Raw genomic sequence first — 5,723 nt, forward strand, 5'->3', positions numbered from 1 at the left:
CATTTACATTTGAACACAAGCAAGAATTACTTCTTCATGTAAAGAAAATCTCAACATAAGATGATTTTGACCATTTTCTCTCTTTTACAGTATAATTCTAACTGAGATAGCATCATGGTACTTTCCTCTGTGTACTTGGCTTTAGGAGGTAGGCACACCACATGCAGGTGTAGAGAAATACTAAATTCCTCCTTAATATATTCCAAAGGTGTAAGAGGTTCAGACATGGAGTCCCAATTTGAAACAAGAGAAACAAATATGGCATCCCATAAGTCTCTGCTTGATTCCTGTGCCTCTTAGGGCATCCCCAGGGCATTCCCCAAGGTTTATTCCACTCCAGGGTAGGTAACTGCCATCTGGAGAGAGAACCAGAAAATAAAATCGGAATGGCCTATCTACCCTTTACCAGCACATGATCTTATCTTCCTCAGGTAACTCATATCCTTATTCCAGTAGGTACTCTCAAAGCACAAGTTACAATTGACTTTCACCATAACAATCATGTTTAGAGAAGGAAGTATTGCTAGCAAACCAAGAAATTTAAACCATTGCTTTCTAGTTCCTTGAAAGAGAGAGAGAGGAACATAAGTCCAGAGTCAAATTAGGGCATTTTTCCTACAAAAGAGATCACCTCCAGAGACTGTTCATAGATTCTGCCCTGGGCCCTAGGGCAGAGAAAGCTCTGAGAAATTTCTGTTATCCATCCAGTCATTTAGGCAACTTTTATTAGCAAGACAAACCTACTCCTTTAAGGTCCATTTTAAATTTACTGAGTATTTGAAACTCATAGATCCTCATAACAGCCACAATCTACACAGTAAAGGCAAGTTTATCAACTTCCTGTGCACAAGCATGAAGGAAGACAAAAGCTGACCAAAATAGTCCCATATTTTATTTAGCATGTAAAAACACAAAAGCAAGTTACTGATTGCTATTTTCCCTAGCATAAGACAAAACAGTTGTTTCAAGTTGCCTTAGTCTGACTTTAGGAAAGGGGTGTGATCTGACTACAAGGCATTCTGAAATGAACTCTCAACAAGTTGGAGAAAAGTTTAAGTGGAGTTTTTCACCCACTAGCAGAGAGAAAAAGCCCAAATAAAGCTCAAGCTGGTTAAACCTCCAAAAATCACCATATAGCACTCTGTAAGTCCACAGTCAAAGTTCCAAAGTCCATAACCTATCAGAAAAGGCATTTTTCTCCCCTACACACATAAATGATGACCATGCCTAGGGGGGAGAAAAGGTTCAGGTAGTTTTTTCTCTATCAAAGATTTCTTGTGTACATTTGTCTAGAGGTCTGTCTTGTTAGTAATAGAGAAAGCAGTCCAAACCTGTAGCACAACTCTTAATGGAGTCTTAAGAAAGGGCTCTGATGGCCTCATTTCAGATCACTCTGAGACAGAGGATACCTGCTTATCATTGACAGAGTTCCCCTTTCACCTCACTGAGGAGTCCAGATAGGGAAAAGATGTGGAGATTTTCTGCTGATTACCTGGACAGGCTGTCAGGAGCCAGTTTCTTCTGAGGGACTTTGGGTATCCACGAGAGAGTAGCCCTGGCCTTGACCCCTCAGTTGTCACCACAGTTTCCACTAATTCCATGCAATCAGAGATCTGCCTCTGAAAGGAACTCAATTACCTATTTGGTCAACATTCCACCCACCATTGGTGTGAATGGGAGTGGGGATTCACCAGAGGACAACTGGAGAAACCTGTCCTCTGCGTTGACAGTGGCAGCTTCCCTAAAGGCAATTACTAGCTGACAGAGTAACCACTGTTTTGTGTTCTGTAAGGGACAGATAAAAGGCTGAACTGTTTTCATCTGAGGCAATTTCATAAGAAACCCATTTTACAACATTTTTAAGCAACTAAGTCCAAGTGCAACACATACAAAACAAGAATAAAACATAATTTTAACAAAGGACAATGCATAAGAAAAACAAGAAATTTGCAAACATTTAAATCACACAACTAAAAATTTAGACACATTTGAGACAAAAGGCTGAAACAAAGACCAGAATTTATGAAACAAAAATCAGGATCTATGAAACAAATGTCCAGAGACTATGAAATAAAAGTTACAATCTTTGAAGAAAAAAGACCAAAGTTAGAAACTATAGAACAAAAACAAACTCTTACCTCTGACCAGTAATCTTGGTGGAAGACCTCCAAAATGACATAAGGGGAAAAGATGTAACTCCCAAACCTACTAGATATCCAAAACCCGAGTTTATGTCTCTAAAATTGAAGAATGAATTCTAGGAACGATGGAGGTAAAGAGCAGGAAAAATTTATTGGGAGAAAGAAAGCTTCTGCCTAAGAGAAACAGAAGGGGGACCAGAAAGTCAGTGGTCCACTCACCCCACTGTTCAAAGATGTTTTATACAGCAAAGCCATGTGGTGAGATGGGTACAAAGTGGGACAAAACTATAAGACCCAATGGACATTTACAAGGTGGGCATGAGGTGGGACAAAACAATGACCATCCAATAAGATTACAAGTACAGTCACCCAGGTAATATTGATTGAATGGGGATCAAATGGGAAGACAATTCACATACAAGGCATTTCCCATTTAGAGTACCAATCACTGCTATCTATGTCTAGGGGAAGTAGTATTTCTTTTCCTTTTTATAATGCTAACCAGTGAATGTGCCTCTGGTTAGCATTATAAAAAGGAAAAGAAATACTACTAAATTGAAAATTCCTTGTATGTGATTTGTCTTCCCGTTTGATCCCCATTCAATCAATATTACCTGGGTGACTGTACTTGTAATCTTATTGGTTGGTCATGGTTTTTTTCTTTCCATTAAGTTTATTGATACATTTTTGATATAAAATACCGTTAAATTCATCATTGGGATCTTGTACCTTTACATGATGTACTTTGGTTCTAATTTTTTTCCCCTTCCCCTGCCCTCCCTTCACCCCCTCCACTCTTCTCTATTTGCAAAGACTTTGTTTCCATTTTCTCATGTTTTTTCTTTTCCCTTCTTTCCTTTCCCCTACCCCTCCCACTTCCCCTACTCCTTTAGACCTTTTCTCCCTATTACACAATATCAATTACAGATTTTAAAAATTACAATATCAAAATTTAGGGGACATTCCCATAGATTTTACAGAATTTAAAAGATATAGAAAGCATATTACAAAAATCCTTTTTGAAATAAATTTGACAACTTGTAAGAAGTAGCTTGGAAGACAAATTAATGAAACTGACTCTGGAGGAAATATAAAATTTGAATATCACCTATTAAAGAAAGTATATCCCTAGCTTGAAAATCTACCTGTTTGACAACAACAGGGTCATATAAATTTTAACTGATGAATTATATCAAACATTTAAAGCAGAAAAAAGAAGGAATACTTCTCTCATTTTAGGAAATCAACATTGTGTTAATACTAAAACTGGATAAAGATAATAGAAGAAAAAAGTATGAACATAGATAAAAATTTGTTTTAACAAAACAAACTATTAGAAGTCAGATCTGGCAGGATGTAGAAAGTGGTTTTATTACAGGGATGGCAGTGTTGGTTCAGCATTGGAAGATCCACCCCCAAAAGTCATCATTTTAACAGAGAAAAGGAAAAAGTCATATGATCCTGTCAGTGGTTGGAGAAAAAGTATTGGACTAAATTTTAAAACTGTTCATGGTGAAAGCTATCTGGAGACTAGAAGTAGAACAGGATCTTCTCAATGGATAAGACATGTACTCCATGCTTCCAGAAAAAATGCCTTATATGAATGGAAAAGATACAATGCTTTCTCCCTAAGGTGGGGAACAAGGGCAGATATGTGTATTCTTCATCTGTCCATTAAACTTTGAAACATAGGCCCAAACCAAAATAGTCTGGCAATAAAAAGAAATAATTGGCATAGGATTGGAAAGGTAGAAGTAAAATCACTATATGTAGATGAAATGATCATCTACAGAGGAAATACTAAGAAATCTCTAGGAGCCCGTAGAAGTTGTATTCAAATTTAGCAGGATTAGAAAACACATGGTATATATGAAAATTCAGGTCTATGTATACTTACTATAAATGAAGAAGTGGATATTGAAATTTAAAAGTTATGTAGGAGTACAGAGGACCTAGAAAAGTAAAAAGAAAAAAAAAACAGTGTTGGAAGACATTTATTACCTAATTTTTTTGGTACTGGAGATCGAACTCAGATCCTTGTGCTTGCAAGGCAGGTGGTGGAACCACTGAGCCCTTATTATCTAATTTTAAGACTTCCTCTAAAGCTACGGTAATCAAGGCAGTGTTGCCATAACAAAGACGTATAGATCATTGTAATAAAAGAGAAAATCTGGAAATAGAACCACGCATATATGGTCCACTGAGTTTTGAAAGATTATTTAACATTAATATTTTATAGAACATAAACTCAATTCAAGAGCAGAAGAAAAGAAAATGTCTTCAGCAAATGGTACTAGGACACCTGTTATGTGTATGTAAAAAAATTAACCTCAACCCTTTATTTCCATACATAAAGATAACTTGAAAGGATCTATGAATCTAAATATGAAAGACTAAAACTATAGAACTTTAAGAAGAAATTATAAGGGAAAATGTTCATGAATTTAGAGTAGGCAAGAATTTCCTAGGATACAAAAAAAAAGGATGTATAAAAGAAAAAAATTAATAAATGAGATTCTATCAAAATTTAGAACTTTAAATGACATCATTAAGAAAATGAAAAGTAGTCCTTAAACAGACCATATTTATATAACCTGTGGCCAGAATATATAAAGAACTCTTACAACTCATTAATAGACAACCCAATTAAAAATTAGACATAAGATAATAAATACCCAGTACAGCACAAGGAAAGGTGTGCAACAGTAGAATCAGAAAAATACTAATCAGTACAATAACAAGATCGTATTACACACTCATTAGGGAGATGAAATTAAAAGTTTTAAAAAAACAGACATAAGCTTAGGTGTGAACCAGTTAGAACTTTCAAATACTGCTAATGTGAATGTAAAATGATAAAACCATTTTGGAAAACAATATAGAAATTACTTGTATTACTGTTAAGAACCAACAGTTCTGTTCTTAAGTTTTTCTTAAGAGGAATATGATAGGTCTCCTACTACCTCAGCAGCTATTATGTACAGTAGCTGCCCTCTTCCTATGGTGACTTGCTCCCTCCCCTGTGTGACGTCATGCCAAGGTGGTTGCTCCCACCAAAGAACAAACCCTTCTTCCCAGCATGCCCCTGTTCCCGCCTAGAGAATAACCTAATACTTGCTCACCTCCTACCACCTAGTGACGTCACTGCCTCCTCCATTCCCTAGTCACTACCTCACTCAACCCCACCTCAGCCCCTACAAACCCCACCCCAGTCTCTATAAAAGACTCTTCCTGCCCCGGGCATATTGCCTTTATCTCTCCTTTGTTCAGAGACAGCCTGGCAGATCTGTTCCCCTAATAAAGGCTTGTTGTGGCCTGGTCTGGTCTTGGTTTTTGGCCTTTTATGGGACAGAATGAAAACATGTTCACAATAGATTTGTACATATAAGTTGTCTATCCCTTCTCTGAAATTCTTGGGACCAGAAGTGTTTCAGATTTTGGTTTGAAATCCACTTGACCTGCAAAGAGGATAGCTACTCCTGCTTTTCTTTGGGTTCCTGTCACAAGCAGTATTGTTTTCTGCCCTTTAACTTTCATTCTATGAGTTTATTTTTGAATTAAGTGTTTCTTTTATGAAGCATA

The sequence above is a fragment of the Heterocephalus glaber genome, unplaced genomic scaffold (genome assembly GCF_053883595.1).
Source record: "Heterocephalus glaber isolate CG9 unplaced genomic scaffold, H.glaber_assembly_v1.0 deba00001553, whole genome shotgun sequence".
NCBI lineage: Eukaryota > Metazoa > Chordata > Mammalia > Rodentia > Bathyergidae > Heterocephalus > Heterocephalus glaber.